General features: G+C 42.8%; 1 pseudogene across 1 annotated transcript in view; it reads left to right on the top strand.

Moving 5' to 3' along the window:
- The first annotated feature begins 12,606 nt into the window (after positions 1 to 12,606).
- The window catches only part of LOC144319965 (immunoglobulin heavy variable 3-23 pseudogene), a 42,346-nt pseudogene continuing 32,160 nt past the window's right edge, over positions 12,607 to 22,792 (top strand). Inside the window, exon 1 of the transcript XR_013385579.1 lies at positions 12,607 to 12,745. The product of XR_013385579.1 is annotated as an immunoglobulin heavy variable 3-23 pseudogene (transcript). The remainder of the gene's footprint in view (positions 12,746 to 22,792) is intronic.

Genomic DNA, 22,792 nt, shown 5'->3' with positions numbered 1-22,792 from the left:
CCATAGTCTTCCTTGGCCACAGTTTCCAGGAATAACACACAAGGCTCAGGTCTGCACACGTTAATTCCCTTACCATCTGGAGGGCTACATAAAGTCAAATAATAAGCAATGAAGCAGCATAACAGGTTATAAAAACAATGCACAGAAGTAAGGTACATTTCTATACACTGACAGGGATACAGAAGAAAGAGAAACCCAAGAATAAATCCCATTTACAATGGTAAAAACAACAATACTTAAGCGTGATCCAAACTAAAGAAGTAAAGGATCTGTACTCTGAGAACTGTAGAAACATACCTGAGATGATGATGATCTCTGTGCTGCATCAGAGGAACATTGTTCATGTTCTATAAAGCATAACTCTGCTCCATGAGTTAACAGGCCCCCATGTCAGGTACTTGTCTCAGGAGAAGGGAGGCAGCCTCCCAGTATAGGAATTGTACCTAAAGGAACCCTCTTACACAGTTGGTGGGAATGTGAACTGGTGTAGCCACTCTGGAAAACTGTGGAGGTTCCTCAAAGAGTTAAAAATAGACCTGCCCTATGACCCAGAAATTTCACTGCTGGGGATTTACCCCAACAATATGGATGCAATGAAATGCCGGGACACCTGCACCCTGATGTTTCTAGCAGCAATGTCCACAATAGCCAAACTGTGGAAGGAGCCTCGGTGTCCATCAAAAGATGAATGGATAAAGAATTTGTGGTTTATGTAGACAATGGAATATTACTCAGCTATTAGAAATGACAAATACCCACCATTTGCTTCAATGTGGATGGAACTGGAGGGTATTATACTGAGTGAAATAAGTCAATCAGAGAAGGACAAACATTATATGTTCTCATTCATTTGGGGAATATAAATAATAGTGAAAGGGAATAGAAGGGAAGGGAGAAGAAATGGGTAGGAAATATCAGAAAGGGAGACAACAGACCATGGAAGACTCCTAACTCTGGGAAACGAACTAGGGGTGGTGGAAGGGGAAGAGGGCGGTGGGTGGGGGTGACTGGGTGGTGGGCATTGAGGGGGGCTCTTGACAGGATGAGCATTGGGTGTTATTCTGTATGTTAGCAAATTGAACACCAATAAAAATAAATTTATTATTTAAAAAAATAAAAAAAACAAAAAAAATAAATAAAAATAAATAAATAAATAAATAAATAAAATTCCCACCAAAAAAAGGAATTGTACATACAGACCACAGAGTGGGTGCCCTGTGTTGGTGTCTGCGACCTCGAGGACATTGGTACCACATCCAGGATGTGCAGGTGTCCTGGAAGAAAAAGATCATCAGCCCAGAGGATCAGGATCAAGGTCTCCAGTTGTGCCTATGCTGTGCATGCAATGGTTCATGTGAGGTCAAGTACATCAGTGAGGAAACTGAAAGAAATATCATCTTAAGAGTTAGAAACCATAACAAATCTTTTTATTTCATTTTTTGCATATTATGAACTTTTGTATATATATTCTTTTATTGGAGTTTGATTTGCCAACATATAGCATAACACCCATGCTATATTTCATTTTTTAAGATTATGTTTATTTATTCATGAGAGACACACAGAGAAAGGGGGGCAGAGAAATAGGCAGAGGGAGAAGTAGGCTCCATGCAGGAAGCCCAGTATGGGAATCAATCCCAGGACTCCAGGATAACTCCCTGAGCTGAAGGCAGATGCTTTACTGCTGAGCAACCCAGGCATCCCCAAATCACTTTGTTTATAGCAGATGTAACAAATATATAACTTTCTATGCAATTATGTCTGGAATAAATGTTAATACTGTGTATATAAGACTAGATTTGTAAAGTCCTCTACACCAATGTGGACCCCTTAAATACCTTTTTGAAAGATCGATTCGATTTAAATAAATTGTCATGCAATGATTTGTTTAACATTGATCCTCATTCTTAGAAACCAGAGGCCATATATTGACCTGCTTGCAACACAGCTCATGGACCACGACTCTCCCAACACCAAACAACATGCTTTGTGGGTTCAACAAGTAGATGTCCATGGGTGGTCCTGGGAGGTCCATGGAAGCCTAGCCCAGTCCCTGTCCACTTAAAAGGACAGGATACAACCCAAAAACACCCACTTCTCCTCAACATCTAGGGTAAAATCTTCTCTCAGGCAGAGGGAGCTCAGAGCTCTCTTCAAAGGCTGGTTGAGGTCTCTGGTGAAGGCAGAGCTGTAATATGGAGGAAGATGATTTTCTGGGGCCTTCTCTGTGTCTGGTGACTGCTCTTCAAGTTGATGGTCTCAGATGTCAGGTGGGGGACCATGGGGATAGTTGTGAATGCTCGTGACTGACAGCGCCTGAGTCTCCTTGTCCTCAGGCTCATTTCCCAGGTGCTGCTGCAAGATTCAGAGCAATGACAGGAGAGGGAATCACGGACCCCACACCTCACCACCACTGTCTATTGATTTTCCATGTAAACCATTGATTTCTGGTAGAAATGCATCCACCAACACCAGGAGAATGGGTGCAGTGAGTTGGATCATAATTAATTATAACACATGCAACAGCCTGTCCCACAGGAGCCACATCCCAGAGTCCCATCCTGAATCCCATCCCAGAACAAGTGCTCCCTGTAGCTGAGCTCATTTCCCACCAAACAACTGGCCATGTCTTACTGCACAGGAGTAATGGGGAGGGGCCATCAGTGTGAGCCCAGACACACACCTCCCTGCAGGGACAGGGGAGGGGCTAAGCTAGGGGGTCCCTGAGGTCACCAGAAGATGTGCAGGTCACCAGAGTCCTCTCAGGTCAACAAGGGAACACTCAGGTCGCTAGGGGCTCCACAGGTAGCCAGGGAGCACTTGGATGAACAAATGTAGTCAAGGGACTAGGGCAATTAGGAATAAGGACAGGGTAAGACCCAAGAACAAGTGCAGAAGGTGAATTGTCTTTCTTCTAGCTAGAAAAATACGCTCCTTGTTGGTCTTCATTTTTAAAGGTCATGATATTTTATTCATAATATATGTTAAAATCATTACATTTTATTTTGCATAATATGTAAACTAAAATATCCCTTAAATGATCTCTGGAAATAAACGATGAAAACTTTATATTATGAGGAAATAATAACTCATGAATATTTACATCTAACCTCCTAGATTTTGTGATAATTTATTGATATTTCCAAAACTAAAAGTTATGGGATTATAATATATGATTATAAATAAATGAATAAGTGCAAAAATCTATAGGTATATGTAGCCTATTTAATAAAACTTTTTGTAAAATATTTCCATAATTAATATCTAAAATAAAATTTATTGATGGACAAAATAACAAAATATGTGATTACTCACAGTTGACAATATATCAATTACTCTACATGAATTGATATTTAAAATTTCACTCCAAATGTACTCATTTTAATACACTATTCCTTAGTCAAAATCATTATCTGCCTGTGTTACATACCTGATTATATCACCCTGACATGCCTTCTGCACTTCTCCAACTGCAAAGCTCTAGGAATGACCCCAGGATGAACAGAAGTTGTCTTCTCTCATGTCAGTCAAACACCAGATGTCTCTCTCCTCTTGTATCATGAGGTTTCTTCAGAATCTCAAAGCTGGAGGAGGAGCAAGATGGCTGAAGAGTAGGGTCTCCAAATCACCTGTCTCCACCAAATTACCTAGAAAACCTTCAAATTATCCTGAAAATCTATCAATTCGGCCTGAGATTTAAAGAGAGACCAGCTGGAATGCAACAGTGAGAAGAGTTCGCGCTTCTATCAAAGTAGGAAGACGGGGAAAAAGAAATAAAGAAACAAAGGCGTCCAAGGGGGAGGGGCCCCCGCGAGGAGCCGGGCTGAGGCCAGGGCGAGTGTCCCCAGGACAGGAGAGCCCCGTCCCGGAGGAGCAGGAGCTGCACCGACCTTCCCGGAGGAAAGGGGCGCGCAGGGAGTTGGAGCAGGACCCAGGAGGGCGAGGATGCCCTCGGGCTCCCGAGGACAGTAACAGCAACTGCGAGCCCAGGAGAGTGCGCCGAGCTCCCTAAGGGCTGCAGCGCGCACGGCGGGACCCGGCGGGACCCGGAGCAGCTGAAGGGGCTCGGGCGGCGGCTCCGCGGAGGGGGCTGCGCGGCCCCGGGAGCAGCTCGGAGGGGCTCGGGCGGCGGCTCCGCGGAGGGGGTTTCGGCCCGGGATCGCGAATCCAACAGCGCAGGCTCCGGAGCACAGAGCGCCGGGACACAGCCCAGGATCCCGCCTCCCCCCGGGACAGGCAGAGGCCGGGAGGGCCCAGGACAGCGAGGACGCTCCTGCCCCAGCTGAGCAGATCAGCGGCCCCGCCCCGGAGCCTCCAGGCCCTGCAGACCGAGTTCCTGCCGGAGCTGAATCCAGGTTTCCAGACCTGGCCCCGCCACTGGGGCTGTTGCTCCTGCGGCCTCACGGGGTAAACAACCCCCACCGAGCCCTGCACCAGGCAGGGGCACAGCAGCTCCCCCAACTGCTAACACCTGAAAATCAGCACAACAGGCCCCTCCCCCAGAACACCAGATAGACTGACAACTTCCAGGAGAAGCCAAGGGACTTAAAGTACACAGAATCAGAAGATATTCCCCCATGGTTCTTTTTTTTTATTTTATTTTTATTTTTTTTATTTTTTTTGCTTTTGGATTTGTTTCCTTCCCCCACCCCTTTTTATTCTCCTTTCTTTTTCTTTCTCTTTTTCTTCTTTTTTTTCTTTTTTTTCTTTTTTTCTTCCCTTTTTTTCTCTTTCTCTTTTCTTTCCTTCTTTTTCTCCTCTCTTTTTCTCTTTTTCTCAACACAACTTGCTTTTGGCCACTCTGCACTGAGCAAAATGACTAGAAGGAAAACCTCACCTCAAAAGAAAGAATCAGAAACAGTCCTCTCTCCCACAGAGTTGCAAAATCTGGATTACAATTCAATGTCAGAAAGCCAATTCAGAAGCACTATTATACAGCTACTGGTGGCTCTAGAAAAAAGCATAAAGGACTCAAGAGACTTCATGACTGCAGAATTTAGAGCTAATCAGGCAGAAATTAAAAATCAATTGAATGAGATGCAATCCAAACTAGAAGTCCTAACGACGAGGGTTAACGAGATGGAAGAACGAGTGAGTGACATAGAAGACAAGTTGATAGCAAAGAGGGAAACTGAGGAAAACAGAGACAAACAATTAAAAGACCATGAAGATAGATTAAGGGAAATAAACGACAGCCTGAGAAAGAAAAACCTACGTTTAATTGGGGTTCCCGAGGGCGCCGAAAGGGACAGAGGGCCAGAATATGTATTTGAACAAATTCTAGCTGAAAACCTTCCTAATCTGGGAAGGGAAACAGGCATTCAGATCCAGGAAATAGAGAGATCCCCCCCTAAAATCAATAAAAACCGTTCAACACCTCGACATTTAATAGTGAAGCTTGCAAATTCCAAAGATAAAGAGAAGATCCTTAAGCAGCAAGAGACAAGAAATCCCTGACTTTTATGGGGAGCAGTATTAGAGTAACAGCAGACCTCTACACAGAGACCTGGCAGGCCAGAAAGGGCTGGCAGGATATATTCAGGGTCCTAAAGGAGAAGAACATGCAACCAAGAATACTTTATCCAGCAAGGCTCTCATTCAAAATGGAAGGAGAGATAAAGAGCTTCCAAGACAGGCAGCAACTAAAAGAATATGTGACTTCCAAACCAGCTCTGCAAGAAATTTTAAGGGGGACTCTTAAAATTCCCCTTTAAGAAGAAGTTCAGTGGAACAGTCCACAAAAACAAGGACTGAATAGATATCATGATGACACTAAACTCATATCTCTCAATAGTAACTCTGAATGTGAACGGGCTTAATGACCCCATCAAAAGGTGCAGGGTTTCAGACTGGATAAAAAAGCAGGACCCATCTATTTGCTGTCTACAAGAGACTCATTTTAGACAGAAGGACACCTACAGCCTGAAAATAAAAGGTTGGAGAACCATTTACCATTCGAATGGTCCTCAAAAGAAAGCAGGGGTAGCCATCCTTATATCAGATAAACTAAAATTTACCCCAAAGACTGTAGTGAGAGATGAAGAGGGACACTATATCATACTTAAAGGATCTATTCAACAAGAGGACTTAACAATCCTCAATATATATGCCCCGAATGTAGGAGCTGCCAAATATATCAATCAATTATTAACCAAAGTGAAGAAATACTTAGATAATAATACACTTATACTTGGTGACTTCAATCTAGCTCTTTCTATACTCGATAGGTCTTCTAAGCACAACATCTCCAAAGAAACGAGAGCTTTAAATGATACACTGGACCAGATGGATTTCACAGATATCTACAGAACTTTACATCCAAACTCAACTGAATACACATTCTTCTCAAGCACACATGGAACTTTCTCCAGAATAGACCACATATTGGGTCACAAATCGGGTCTTAACCGATACCAAAAGATTGGGATGGTCCCCTGCATATTCTCAGACCATAATGCCTTGAAATTAGAAGTAAATCACAACAAGAAGTTTGGAAGGACCTCAAACACGTGGAGGTTAAGGACCATCCTGCTAAAAGATAAAAGGGTCAACCAGGAAATTAAGGAAAAATTAAAAAGATTCATGGAAACTAATGAGAATGAAGATACAACCGTTCAAAATCTTTGGGATGCTGCAGAAGCAGTCCTAAGGGGGAAATATATCGCAATACAAGCATCCATTCAAAAACTGGAAAGAACTCAAATACAGAAGCTAACCTTACACATAAAGGAGCTAGAGAAAAAACAGCAAATAGATCCTACACCCAAGAGAAGAAGGGAGTTAATAAAGATTCGAGCAGAACTCAATGAAATCGAGACCAGAAGAACTGTGGAACAGATCAACAAAACCAGGAGTTGGTTCTTGGAAAGAATTAATAAGATAGATAAACCATTAGCCAGCCTTATTAAAAAGAAGAGAGAGAAGACTCAAATTAATAAAATCATGAATGAGAAAGGAGAGATCAGTACCAACACCAAGGAAATACAAACGATTTTAAAAACATATTATGAACAGCTATACGCCAATAAATTAGGCAATCTAGAAGAAATGGAGGCATTCCTGGAAAGCCACAAACTACCAAAACTGGAACAGGAAGAAATAGAAAACCTGAACAGGCCAATAACCAGGGAGGAAATTGAAGCAGTGATCAAAAACCTCCCAAGACACAAGAGTCCAGGGCCAGATGGCTTCCCAGGGGAATTTTATCAAACGTTTAAAGAAGAAACCATACCTATTCTCCTAAAGCTGTTTGGAAAGATAGAAAGAGATGGAGTACTTCCAAATTCGTTCTATGAGGCCAGCATCACCTTAATTCCAAAACCAGACAAAGACCCCACCAAAAAGGAGAATTACAGACCAATATCCCTGATGAACATGGATGCAAAAATCCTCAACAAGATACTGGCCAATAGAATCCAACTGTACATTAAGAAAATTATTCACCATGGCCAAGTAGGATTTATCCCTGGGACACAAGGCTGGTTCAACACCCGTAAAACAATCAATGTGATTCATCATATCAGCAAGAGAAAAACCAAGAACCATATGATCCTCTCATTAGATGCAGAGAAAGCATTTGACAAAATACAGCATCCATTCCTGATCAAAACTCTTCAGAGTGTAGGGATAGAGGGAACATTCCTCGACATCTTAAAAGCCATCTATGAGGGGATCCCTGGGTGGCACAGCGGTTTAGCGCCTGCCTTTGACCCAGGGCGCGATCCTGGAGACCCGGGATCGAGTCCCACGTCGGGCTCCTGGTGCATGGAGCCTGCTTCTCCCTCTGCCTGTGTCTCTGCCTCTCTCTCCCTGTGTGACTATCATAAATAAATAAAAAATTTTAAAAAAAGCCATCTATGAAAAGCCCACAGCAAATATCATTCTCAATGGGGAAGCACTGGGAGCCTTTCCCCTAAGATCAGGAACAAGACAGGGATGTCCACTCTCACCACTGCTGTTCAACATAGTACTGGAAGTCCTAGCCTCAGGAATCAGACAACAAAAAGACATTAAAGGCATTCAAATTGGCAAAGAAGAAGTCAAACTCTCCCTCTTCGCCGATGACATGATACTCTACATAGAAAACCTTAAAGTCTCCACCCCAAGATTGCTAGAACTCATACAGCAATTCGGTAGCGTGACAGGATACAAAATCAATGCCCAGAAGTCAGTGGCATTTCTATACACTAACAATGAGACTGAAGAAAGAGAAATTAAGGAGTCAATCCCATTTACAATTGCACCCAAAAGCATAAGATACCTAGCAATAAACCTAACCAAAGATGTAAAGAATCTATACCCTCAAAACTATAGAACACTTCTGAAAGAAATTGAGGAAGACACAAAGAGATGGAAAAATATTCCATGCTCATGGATTGGCAGAATTAATATTGTGAAAATGTCAATGTTACCCAGGGCAATGTACACGTTTAATTTAATCCCTATCATGATACCATGGACTTTCTTCAGAGAGTTAGAACAAATTATTTTAAGATTTTTGTGGAATCAGAAAAGACCCCGAATAGCCAGGGGAATTTTAAAAAAGAAAACCATATCTGGGGGCATCACAATGCCAGATTTCAGGTTGTACTGCAAAGCTGTGGTCATCAAGACAGTGTGGTACTGGCACAAAAACAGACACATAGATCAATGGAACAGAATAGAGAATCCAGAAGTGGACCCTGAACTTTATGGGCAACTAATATTCGATAAAGGAGGAAAGACTATCCATTGGAAGAAAGACAGTCTCTTCAATAAATGGTGCTGGGAAAATTGGACATCCACATGCAGAAGAATGAAACTAGACCACTCTCTTTCACCATATACTACGATAAACTCAAAATGGATGAAAGATCTAAATGTGAGACAAGATTCCATCAAAATCCTAGAGAAGAACACAGGCAACACCCTTTTTGAACTCGGCCATAGTAACTTCTTGCAAGATACATCCACGAAGGCAAAAGAAACAAAAGCAAAAATGAACTATTGGGACTTCATCAAGATAAGAAGCTTTTGCACAGCAAAAGGTACAGTCAACAAAACTCAAAGACAACCTACAGAACGGGAGAAGATATTTGCAAATGACATATCAGATAAAGGGCTAGTTTCCAATATCTATAAAGAACTTACTAAACTCAACACCAAAGAAACAAACAATCCAATCATGAAATGGGCAAAAGACATGAACAGAAATCTCACAGAGGAAGACATAGACATGGCCAACATGCATATGAGAAAATGCTCTGCATCACTTGCCATCAGGGAAATACAAATCAAAACCACAATGAGATACCACCTCACACCAGTGAGAATGGGGAAAATTAACAAGGCAGGAAACAACAAATGTTGGAGAGGATGCGGAGAAAAGGGAACACTCATACACTGTTGGTGGGAATGTGAACTGGTGCAGCCACTCTGGAAAACTGTGTGGAGGTTCCTCAAACAGTTAAAAATAGACCTGCCCTATGACCCAGCAATTGCACTGTTGGGGATTTACCCCAAAGATACAAATGCAATGAAACCCGGGACACCTGCACCCCGATGTTTATAGCAGCAATGGCCACAATAGCCAAACTGTGGAAGGAGCCTCGGTGTCCAACGAAAGATGAATGGATAAAGAAGATGTGGTTTATGTATACAATGGAATATTACTCAGCTATTAGAAATGACAAATACCCACCATTTGCTTCAACGTGGATGGAACTGGAGGGTATTATGCTGAGTGAAGTAAGTCAGTCGGAGAAGGACAAACATTATATGTTCTCATTCATTTGGGGAATATAAATAATAGTGAAAGGGAATATAAGGGAAGGGAGAAGAAATGTGTGGGAAATATCAGAAAGGGAGACAGAACATAAAGACTGCTAACTCTGGGAAACGAACTAGGGGTGGTAGAAGGGGAGGAGGGATGGGGTGGGAGTGAATGCGTGACGGGCACTGGGGGTTATTCTGTATGTTAGTAAATTGAACACCAATAAAAAATAAATTAAAAATAAAATAAAATAAAATAAAATTTGGTAAAAAAAAAAAAAAGAATCTCAAAGCTTCTCACTATCCTTACCCAGCTCTTGTCCCAAACTCAGAACATGATGCTTCATTTATAGAAGTTTGCTTCTCAGGACATTGTAGGATGACATTTTTCTGAAATATCTTTACCCCACAAGAGGTAAAACATGAACTGGTCAGGGTTTCCTGAGGGACAGAACCCATAGCACATTGGTTCCCATGACTGAGTAGTCTGAGAAGTCCATGATTTACGGTCATGAGGTGGACACCCAGGAAAGCCAGTAGAGTAATTTTCATCTGACTCTGCCCTTGTCTTTCATTGGAGAACCTGGGGATGTGCATGTGTAACTATCTCCAAGGCAGGAGGACGTGGATGTTCCAGATCAAGCATGGAAGCAGGAAGAATGATGGAAGTCTTCATAATTCTCCCAATTATCCTATTGAGAACCACTAAGGCATCCCTTTATCTTTTTTTAAGATTTTCTTTACTTATTCATGAGAGACAGAGACAGAATCAGGGACATAGGAAGAGGGAGAAGTAGGCTCCATGCAGGGAGCCCGATGCGGGCTGGATCCTGGGACTCCAGAACAACCTGAAACGAAGGCAGATAACCACTGAGCCACCCAAGTGTCCTGAACATCTGTTGTTTAAAAAACCCCAGTCCTAATGTGAAATGGTGCCGCCACTCTGGAAAACTGTGTGGAGGTTCCTCAAAGAGTTAAAAATAGACCTGCCCTACGACCCTGCAATTGCACTGCTGGGGATTTACCCCAAAGATATGGATGCAATGAAACGCCGGAACACCTGTACCCTGATGTTTCTAGCAGCAATGTCCACAATCGCCAAACTGTGGAAGGAGCCTAGGTGTCCATCAAAAGATGGATAGATAAAGAAGATGTGATTTGTGTATAAATGGAATATTACTCAGCCATTAGAAATGACAAATACACACCATTTGCTTCAATGTGGATGGAACTGGAGGGTATTATGCTGAGTGAAATAAGTCAATCAGAGAAGGACAAACATTATATGTTCTCATTCATTTGGGAATATAAATAATAGTGAAAGAGAATAGAAGGGAAGGGAGAAGAAATGAGTAGGAAATATCAGAAAGGGAGACAGACCATGGAAGACTCCTAACTCTGGGAAACGAACTAGGGGTGGTGGAAGGGGAGGAGGGCGGTGGGTGGAGGTGACTGGGTGATGGGCACTGAGGGGGGCACTTGGCGGGATGAGCATTGTGTGGTATTCTGTATGTTGGCAAATTGAACACCAATAAAAAATATATTTATTATTAAAAAAAATAAAAAATAAAAAACCCCAGTCCTTGTACAATGTTACAGCAGCCAGAACAGGATACAACCCTGGTTACACATGAAACCAAGTAATGATGCTCTGGAATTTCCACAAGTTGTGTCTCTGATGACCCTGTGGGATTTGCGTGGTACCATGTCCTTACCAATTTGTGTTATACTAACTGCTGTGAGGTGTGCGCCTCACCACTGGGAATTACGTTGGTCCCCCATGACAGCAACCAAATACACATCTGTGTCAGTTACTCTCCCTCCATAGATGAGGGAGGTTTCTAATGATGAGCTCATTACTGGAAACCCTCAAACACCTACAGTAATTGTTTACCCTTTATCTATATGTTTATATGCAATCATTATTCTAGAGGGTTTCTACGCCATCCTGGTGGCATGTCCTGGTGTTGACAGTGTCTCTCAGCTCTGCCATTCTATTGCATAGTTTACATGTGAACTCACTGGTAGTGAAGCTGTTTCAGGAAGTTAAGTCCACTCAGAAATGTGATTCCCCCTGATGGCAGGAAATAAATCTCCATTGAGAACAACTCATTCCATATAGCAGAAGGGGAGAACATCCTCAGAACCAGAAGAGGAAACATAGGGCCCAGAAGTCTGTGCAAACAACCCTTTTCAGTTCCTAGTCATTCGCATAACCAAAACCAAATCCTGGCTTTAAATATCCATAAACCAAATTTTGTATTGTCTAACATGTGGAAGGGCTGCCTACAGTGGTCATTGTCTGGGTGTCATATTTTACATAGCTCATGCACGTGGAAAATGAAATGCATCTCCCCTTAGAACTATCTTATGTCTTAACTGTACTGAGTTATTAGACAAGACAAAGAAACTGGAAGAATACAGGAGAAATCTTCCTGCCACAACAAGGTGAAGACCTATGCAGGGAAACTAGGCAATTAAAAAATATTAATCAGGAGAGAGGAAGAAAATTATTTGTTTCCCTATGACATGATATGTTACAGGGGCAATTTCTACAAACTCAATAAACTAGGAATTAAATAATGATTTCAGGGAAAATTTAGGATATAAAATACCTATCTATTGACAATAATATCACTTAAACTAGCATCAAAAATAAATATTTAGGATTAAATTTCAATAGTGGATAAGATATCATACTAAAAATGACCAATTTTGACGAAGGCTTTTTTAAAAAAATAGAAATGCAAAGATAACACCACTCAAAGATGAGAAATTCATATTTTCACAGTCAAGCGCTGAAGATATAGTCAGAGGACATGCAAATAGGGCCCTCCCTCCACTGATTAAACCAGCCCAGCCTGACCCTGCAGCTGGGAGTGCAACCCCAGCCCCAGGATCCCCAGGTGGCCCCATTCAGGGATCTGGACAGAGCACAGACAACTCACCATGGCATCTGTGCTCAGCTGGGTTTTTCTTGTCGCTATTGTAAAAGGTAATTCAAGGAGAACAAGGGACCTTGAGTATGTGAGTGCAGTTGAGTGAGAGAAACAGGGGATGTGGGACAGTTTCCTGACCAAGATGTCTTGTGTCTGCAGGTGTCCAGGGTGAGGTGCAGCTGGTGGAGTCTGGGGGAGACCTGGTGAAGCCTGGGGGGTCCCTGAGACTCTCCTGTGTGGCCTCTGGATTCACCTTCAGTAACTACGAAATGTACTGGGTCCGCCAGGCTCCAGGGAAAGGGCTGGAGTGGGTCGCAAGGATTTATGAGAGTGGAAGTACCACATACTACGCAGAAGCTGTAAAGGGCCGATTCACCATCTCCAGAGACAACGCCAAGAACATGGCGTATCTGCAGATGAACAGCCTGAGAGCCGAGGACACGGCCGTGTATTACTGTGCGAGTGACACAATGAGGGGACCTCAGTGTGAGCCCAGACACAAACCTCCCTGTAGAAGGGGATCAGGACCACCAGGGGGTGCACACTCCTCACCACTTCTGTTCTGAAGGCTCAGGAGCAGTTGCAGATGGAGTTTCTGGGCAGGTTTCTGGGGCTTCCTCCTCATGGAGGCTGTCAGGATCTGGGGCTTCCTCCTCATGGAGCAGGTTATCTAGGGAGTCTCTCTAGACACATGATTAAGTGCCTTCTTATAAACTTTCTAATTTATAACATTTGTTTTTATATAAACTATTGTTTACATGTACTAAAGACAAATTTTCTTATACTTTTTCTCTACTGCCCCTACACATCATTTAATGACACATATCTCAGTGCATCTCATCTTCTCCTTAAGGAGTTCCACCTTTCTACCCTGTTCATTAGAGAACCCCCCTGCTCAGTGTGCAAGGTTGGTAGAAGCAGCATGAACCAAATGGACAAGAAGCTATAGAGCGATCAGGAGTAAAAAGCAAGACACAACTTCTGGAGGCATCACTGTAATGAACCAACCTACCAGCATTCATGCTAGTGATAACGTGGAAAAGCAGTGGAAACTCCCCAAGGTCGTTGTTAGGATGTGGAATCCGGAGATCACACGCACATGAACACACACACATGCACACACAGAGACACACACATGCACACACACACAAGAGTACAAATCATCATCACATTTACCATGTCTGTTGAGAGCAGGGCAGGCTTCATAGCAAGTCATAAATGCTTGGATGGAATAAGGAAGGACACTGACTCAGGGAGTGTGTTGTAGGTCAGTGGTGGGGATGGGGTCCTGCTCCAGGAGAAGCTTGTGTGGAGTCAGTGTCCCTCCTGCATCAAAGGAGAGAGAACCTGTAGGCTCTGGTTCCATGACCCATGTTTGTGGAGCAAGACAATAGGGAGGAATGGATGTCAAGTTTCTAGCAGGTACATTCAAAATATGGTGTAAGGAATCATTCCACTAAACATGTATGACAACTGGTAGAATATTAGAGAGAAGTGGTTGTTCTAAGTATGAAAATGTCTGAATTAGGAGAAAGTGAGATGAATGTTTCTTCAAAGCCTCACACAATATAAAGTGATTATACAAATGGATCAAGGATAACCCAGTGTCTCAGGTGGAAGCTGTCCTCTCCCCCAAGGTCACCAGCTGGTTCTGAAGGTTACATGTGTGCTATGTGCACAGAGAGACCAGAGCTTCTACTGGATCCATGAGGCTCCTCAGGGTGAGGAGCTGGATTGGAGGAACTTCTACCTCCAGGGAATAACTCATGGATCCTTCAGGGGCTGATGTCAGCTCACTGCGCTCCAACCATCCCCAGGTTGGAACCTAATGCCAATGTGATGGGAGGAGGAGGAGAGGCCTTAGGGGAAGACTTGAGTAAGGAGGTGCAGCCTCATAATGGGATCATTGGGAGTTCCTGTGCTTCTTGGAGTTGATGTCTTCTTCTTCCTGAGATTAGGGAACTTTTCAGCTATTAATCAAATAACTTTTATTTTCCTGCCTCTTCATCTAATGAGACTCCTATCATATGAATATTACTGTGACATCGGAATTAATTGAGTTCCTTATGGCTCCCTTTGTTGTCTTTACCTTTGTTTCCTCTTCTTTTCAGTCATTATTTTCAATAATTTATCTTGTCTAAACTGGCTCTCTCTTCTGCTTCATCAACCGCATTTTTATAACCTTCACTGGGGATTAAATATCGGTTATAGCATTTTTAATATTGTCTGACTAGATTTTACTTCGTTCATCTAGAAGAATTGGAACTTTTGGCGATCCCTGGGTGGCTCAGTGGTTTAGCGCCTGCCTTTGGCCCGAGGTGTGGTCCTAGAGTCCTAGGATTGAGTCCCGCTTCGGGCTTCCCTTGTGGAGCCTGCTTCTTCCTCTGCCTGTGTCTCTGCTTCTCTCTCTTTCTCTCTCTACCTTTCATGAATAAAAAATAAAATCTTAAAAAAAGACCTAGCCTATCTTTAAATTTAAAGATAGCATTATATGGTCTCATTCACTTGGGGAATATAAATAATAGTGAAAGGGAATATAAAGGAAGGGAGAAGAAATGTGTGAGAAATATCAAAAAGGGAGACAGAACATAAAGACTCCCAACTCTGGGAAACGAAGTAGGGGAGGTGGAAGGGGAGGAGGACAGGGGGTGGGGTGAATGGGTGACAGGCACGGAGGGGGAGCACTGGGTGTTATTCTGTATGTTGGCAAATTGAACACCAATAAAAAATAAATTTATGAAATTTTTTTAAAAAATTTAAAGATAGCAAAATTAGAAGAATTGGAACTTATATTGTCTTCTCTCCTTTTTTCCAAGCCCACCTAGTATTCTTTAAATCGGTGTTTCAAAGATACAAATGCAATGAAACGCCGGGACACCTGCACCCCGATGTTTCTAGCCGCAATGGCCACGATAGCCAAACTGTGGAAGGAGCCTCAGTGTCCAACGAAAGATGAGTGGATAAAGAAGATGTGGTTTATGTATACAATGGAATATTACTCAGCTATTAGAAATGACAAATACCCACCATTTGCTTCAACGTGGATGGAACTGGAGGGTATTATGCTGAGTGAAGTAAGCCAATCGGAGAAGGACAAACATTATATGTTCTCATTCATTTGGGGAATATAAATAATAGTGAAAAGGAATATAAGGGAAGGGGGAAGAAATGTGTGGGAAATATCAGAAAGGGAGACAGAACGTAAAGACTGCTAACTCTGGGAAACGAACTAGGGGTGGTAGAAGGGGAGGAGGGCGGGGGGGTGGGAGTGAATGGGTGACGGGCACTGGGGGTTATTCTGTATGTTAGTAAATTGAACACCAATAAAAAAAAAGGAAAAAATAAAAAATAAAAAAAATAAAAAAATAAAAAAAAACAAATGAGGAAATCCAAATAGAAAAAAAATAAATAAATAAATCGGTGTTTCAATTCCACTTTAGGTATGCTCAGATGGCTCACCGTATCTGCCTTTGACACAGTGTGTGATCCTGGAGCCCTGGGGTTGAGTCTTGCTTCGGGTTCCCTGCATGAAGCCTGCTTCTCCCTCTGCCTGTGTCTCTCCTTCTCTATCTCTGAGTCACTCATGAATAAATAAATAAAATCTTTAACAAAAAAATAAATTCCACTTTGGAGTATTTAATTGAATCTCTAAGCATTAAATTCCTGGACTATGAGATTGGCATGCTTTCATTTTTTTGTGGTAAATTTTTCTATCATTTCATTTTTCCTTTTTATTTTATTTCTGACAAAGTGAGTTAATTTAGGGAATAGCAGAGGAATCACAATTAGAGACATCAGAAACAATGATATCTACTATTTGCTTTGACATGGATAGAACTGGAGGGTATTATGCTGAGTGAAGCAAGTCAATTGGAGAAGGACTATAATCATATGGTTTCACTCAAATGGGGAATATAAGAAATAGTGAAAGGGATTATAGGGAAAAAAGAAAAATGTGTGGGAAAAATCAGAGAGGAAGACAAAACACGAGAGACTTAACTCTGGGAATTGAACAAAGGTAATGGAAAGGCAGGTGGGTGGGTGGTTGGGGTGACTGGTTGATGGGCACTGAAGTGGGCACTTGACGGGATGAGCACTTGGTGTTATACTGTATGTTGGCAAATTGAACTCCAATAAAAAATATAGAAAAAAGTTCCCACTTCTCCCGGGCTGGGCTTTCCTGTCCCAGAAGCTTTTGCCACTGAGCTTTAGCCAGGGAGGCCCTTGCAGTGCCCCTCCCCCACTTGATTCTTTTTTATTTCATTTTTTTCGCCTTCCTACCTTGCTAGAAGCTAAAATCCTTCCCTCTATGATGTTCCAGTTGTTCTCTCTTTAAATCTCAGGTCAAATTTGTAGGTGTTCAGGATGGTTTGTAAGTTATCTAGGTAAGTTGGTGTGGCCAGGAGAGTTGAGGACCCCTACTCCTCCGCCTTCTTGCCCCACTTCCTCATCTTGGCAGTTTATTTAAGCCTCCAAATTCTTCTCAGTGTTAGAAAATAGTTATGTTAAGTAGAAACAATGACTTTTTATCATCTGGAGGGAAAGACCTCAGAGGCTTGAGGACACCTGATAGATGTCAGGGACTTGATTCAAGATTCCAGCTCACCTCTGACTACAATAAATATAGCTGGAGATCTGTATCCAAGGAGCAGAAGGAGGGATGAAAGATGGGGATAAGTAGGAGACATCCTTCACCAGGAGGATCTGTGTGATCATGTGGAAGAGACTCTGATTGCATGTTGGAAAAACACAAAAGCGTGAGATGTCTACTCTGTCTCTGCAGGGGTGTTTGGAGCCAACGAGTTCTGCTGGGATCACCAGGGGACACGCACAACCACCAGGAGATCTCAGGAACCAGGAAGCTCAAGATCCAGAACAAGATGACCGTTGAGAGCTAGTCTCCTCTTCAGGGATTTCTGTGCCATGCTCTGAAAACATCGTCCAGACAGGGACAAGGTTAACATTTGTAAAATCTGTGGAAACACAGAAAAGTCCCCCACTTTTTGAAGACACCATCATAGTGCCAGTAACCAAACTCGCCAAGGTTAACCCACCAGTATTAAAATAACTGATATTGTTATGGCAATAAATGTGAGTGTCAAGGGCAGCCCGGGTGGCTCAGCGGTTTAGTGCCACCTTCAGCCCACGGTGTCATCCTGAAGACATGGGATCAAGCTCGAGTCCCATGTCAGGCTCCCTGCATAGAGTCTGCTTCACCCTCTGCCTCTCTCTCTCTGCCTCTCTCTCTCTCTCTCTCATGAATAAATAAATAAAATCTTTTTAAAAATGTGAGTGTCGAAGTACAATGACCTTCATGACATAAATGAAGAAATGTCCTTAAAAAATAGAATCCTTTCTGTGGTCATATCTTCTGACATTAATTGCTTTAGTAATCGTTCCACTCTGTTATCTTTATGTAGAATTTCTATTCTTATGTACAGAGAGAGATCAGGTGTAAAGCCCTTAGCTTGTTGAAAACCACAGCATTTCTATCAGCTCTCTGAGTCTCTGTCAAGGCTTCTACTTGTCTCTGTGTTTCTGTGAAAGAACGATCTGGTCTACACACATCACTCAGTTGGGGCTTCTGGAAATTCAAGAAACCTTCAAATCTTATGTCCAATTCTGTCTTGGTAGTGGCTCAGGGAGCATCCAGGTGCTATGGTGGGGACCACAGGCCCAAACACTGGGGCTCACTCCAAACTGCTGTGTCCGTTTAGATCCTCACACAACCTCTCTGTGCTGCAGTGAATACTTACATACCTGTAAATGGTGCTAATTGTTTATGTATATACATTAGGTTGTGTCCATATGTGGAAATATGGAAGATGATCAATGCTAAGTATTCAGACAACAAATCAGGTATTGAGAAAAAACAATTTACTGACAGATATCCTGTCTTAAAAACTCTTCCAGGATCCTACATAAGATCTGAGTGCCTCTTGAGGTTGCTTCCTCAAAAATTTCCTGTATACTCAGAATACATGCAAATATGGCCCTCCCTCCGCTGATTAAACCTGCCCAGCCCTGACCTTGCAGCTTGGAGAGAAACTCCAGTCAGAATCCCCAGGTGACCCCATTCAGGGATCAGGACAGAGCACAGACAACTCACCATGGAATCTGTGCTCAGCTGGGTTTTCCTTGTCACTATTTTAAAAGGTAATTCATGGAGAACCAGGGACCTTGAGTATGTGAGTGGAGATGAGTGAGAGAAACAGATGATGGGGGACAGTTTTCTGACCAGGATGTCTTGTGTCTGCAGGTGTCCAGGGTGAGGAGCAACTGGTGGAGTTTGGAGGACACATGGTGAATCCTGGGGGTTCCCTGGGTCTCTCCTGTCAGGCCTCTGGATTCACCTTCAGTAGCTATGGCATGAGCTGGGTCCGCCAGGCTCAAAAGAAGGGGCTGCAGTGGGTCGGACATATTAGCTATGATGGAAGTAGCACATACTACACAGACACTGTGAGGGACAGATTCACCATCTCCAGAGACAACACCAAGAACATGCTGTATCTGCAGATGAACAGCCTGAGAGCCGAGGACACAGCCGTGTATTACTGCATGAGGAACACAGTGAGTTGACATCAGTGTGAGCCCAGACACAAACCTCCCTGTAGAAAGGGATCAGGACCACCAGGGGGTGTGCACTCTTCACCACTTCTGAGTCAAAGGCTCAAGAGCAGGTGCAGATGTAGGTTCTGGGCAGGTTTCCTGTCAGGCTCTGAGCTTGCTTTCCATGGAGCAGTTTCCTCTAGGAAACCTCTCTTGGCACAGAATTCTGTGTTTATGAATTTAGTCACTAATTTTGTAACTTTTTTGTTAAAAAATCCTTCTATGCATAAAAGATAAATTTGATTAGATTTGCTAACTGTCCCAAAAATATGAGTAATTAGAAATCTGGGATCCCTGGGTGGCGCAGCGGTTTGGCGCCTGCCTTTGGCCCAGGGCGCGATCCTGGAGACCCGGGATCGAATCCCACGTCGGGCTCCCGGTGCATGGAGCCTGCTTCTCCCTCTGCCTGTGTCTCTGTCTTCCTCTCTCTCTCTGTGAATATAATAAATAAATAAAAAAAATTAAAAAAAAGAAATCTCTGTGTACATCAAATTATCCTTATAAGCCTCACAGCTATGTGCACTGTGTATGACAGAACCACCGAGATCCTTATACAGGTTTGTAGAAGCAGCATAAACTGCCTGCTGGACTTGAAGGAACAGAGTCATCAACAGTCTAAAGCAAGAAAGTAAAAATCCCTGGAGGGGTCACTGTCTTGAACCATCCTCCCAGGATCAATGTTATTGACCACCTGGGAAAGCAGAGGAACCCCCAACTGCACATGGTGTGAATGTGGATTCTGAAGATAACAAATGCACACACAGAGACACACATACACACACGGGAGAGTATTAAACCTTTATCACCCTCACCATCATCAGTTGAGAGTAGGACAGGCCTCTCAGCAAGCCATAGATGCTTGGATGGAGGCAGGCAAGGACACAGGATCAGGGTGTATGTTGTGAGTCAGTGGTGGGAACGGGGTCCCTCTCCATGAGGGTCTGGTGTGGAGTTAGTGTCTCCCATGCAAAAAAGGAGGATGAACCTTTGGGTTCTTGTTTTATTTCCCACGGTTGTAGAACAGGAAATGAGGGATGCATGAATGTCAAAAATTTAGCACGTAGATTCAAAGATATGGTGTAAGGAATAATTCGACTAAACAAGTATGAAGAGTGGAAGAACAAAACAAGAAATATCCATTCTAAGTAGAAAAAGGTCTGAATCATGGATAATGAGAATGATCCATGGAAGCAGCAGAAAATTTAAAATGATAGTAGAAATAAAGCAAGGTTTTACTAAGAGTCTCAGGTAGAAACAGTCCTCTACCCAAGGTCACCAGCTGGTTCTGAAGGTCATGTGTGCACTGCGTATACTCAGATAACAAAAGATTCTAATGGATCCATGGGGATCCTCAGGGTGAGGAGCTGGATTGGAGGACCTTCCTCCTGCAGGGAATAACTCATTGATCCTTCAGGTGCTGATATCAGCTCACTGAATAGCTTCTGCTTCTGTTTACTCTCTTATCATCTACTGGGACTCCATTAGTACAAATGTTGTTATGATTTCATAAGTCACTGAGTTCCCTACGTCTACTTTTGTTGTCTTTACCTTTGTTTTCTCTTGTTTTCAGTTGGTATTTTCTATAATTTCATACTATCTATACTACATCATTGCTCTGCTTCATCCTACTTCCATTGTATGGCATCCACGTGGGATAGTGTCTTGGTTATAGAAATTTTAACTTAGCCTGATTTGAGTTTATTCATTTATCTCTGCATTACGCAAATATCTATCTATTATCTTCTATCCAATTTCCAAGTTCTTCTAGTATTATTCAATCATTGCTTTAAATCCTGTTTATATACATATCTTACAGATATGTAAATCTAAAATCCTGGTTTGAGTCATTTTCATCCTGTATAATCTGCTGGGATTGATTTATTTCATCATTTACCTTTTTATGATAAATTCTTAAAAAAGGAAGATCCTTGGTTCTCTTTAGTCTTCCACTTGAAAGAATGTGGACTACAAAATAAATTTAAAAATAAAATAAAAATAAAAAACTAAAAGTATTTATGAAAATTAGGGAGGAAAATTTAGAACAAATTAATAATGATAAATAAAGAAGGATTTATTGGAATATAAATATAAAATAGGAATAAATAATGAAGAATGAAAGTAGAAAGGAAGCTAAGAACTAACTCCCCTATAACTGACACCTCACAACACTCTCTGATGACCAGACTTGCTGACCTGGAACTGCTGGTGCTGATCCCCTGGGGAGGGGCTGCCGTGCTCACTCTCAGAAGTCCTGTCTTAGTGGGCATCCTCTTCTACAAGGTAGGGGGCAGGGCTCAGAGTGAGCAGCTCTGGACTCCAATGGATGGCCCTCTTCTGCTCCCTGATGCACTGAAGGGGGGGTTGAAAATGATCCCCTCTCTCTAGCCTGGGGCAGAATACTTGTAACCCCCACTGTTCAGAGAGCCCTCACATGAGAGCCATCAACCCTTCTGTCTGCAGTTTCCATCTGAACCCCATGTTCACCCTGCCTGTGTCTGAGCTAGTTTATCTCAGGCACATGAAAGAGTCTCCATATATCAACATGAGGGACTCCTGTCGTGTGAACCTGGGCTGGTCCTCCGAGGGTGGGTCTCACAGTCTTTAAATTCCGCTGGGATAGAGGTAACAGGATCACACCTCCATTCCATTTCTGATGAAACAGAGAACAGTGAGACAGGCAAGGTGGCAGCACAGTAGGGGTCATCACTTCATTTCACCCCATTAATTTAGCTAGATAACTGTCAAACCACGTGGAACATCTATGAATTCAACCACAGATGTCAGGAATAAATGAATGGATCTCTACAAATAAAATGTGACCGCTTTTCCACAGTAGGAATATACAGAGATAAATGGAGGGGATATGTGGAGAGACAAATGGTGACACAAGAGCCTTCGTAAGCACATTACAGGAAAGTCATACAGTCTGGACCTCAAAACCTGGATCTTTAGAAACATGCTTCTGTGAGTGCAGTCCCTCCCTGAAAGCTGTTCTTAAGTGTTCTTGATATTCTGCCTACAGAAGAAGCAGGCAATATCACAGATGGGACAGTGGGGTTGAATCTTTCTGGAGGCACAGAAAGATCAGGCTGTCTGAACCACAAGAGCTTCCACACATTGGGACAGGGAAATGAGTTTATGTAACAACCCCAGGAGGAGGTTCAGCTTGTTTGAACTAAACAGTGAACCAAGGCCTGATTGGATGACAGCTCTCCATGTTAGATCCCTGCAGAAGTTGAGAATGCAACAACCCTCCACCTTCCTCTGGGAGAGGCAGAGAAGTGGTACAGTAGACTGGATGAGTACTCTCCATGCCAGGGCCCTACAACAGAGGGAAAAGAGGCCAACCTATGCTTCCTCCAGGATGTGGGGAGCAGATGCATGAATGACCAGGTGAAATGTCTCCTTGCCAGGGCTCTACATTGTTCACAAATGAACCTCATTCCATATGAACCTAGGAGGACCTGAGTGGGCAGGCCCGATAGGAGCCTATA

The sequence above is a fragment of the Canis aureus genome, chromosome 9 (genome assembly GCF_053574225.1).
Source record: "Canis aureus isolate CA01 chromosome 9, VMU_Caureus_v.1.0, whole genome shotgun sequence".
NCBI classification, from domain to species: Eukaryota; Metazoa; Chordata; class Mammalia; order Carnivora; family Canidae; genus Canis; species Canis aureus.
Note: the sequence above shows the minus strand (reverse complement) of the source record. Positions and strands in the feature narration are given on the sequence as shown.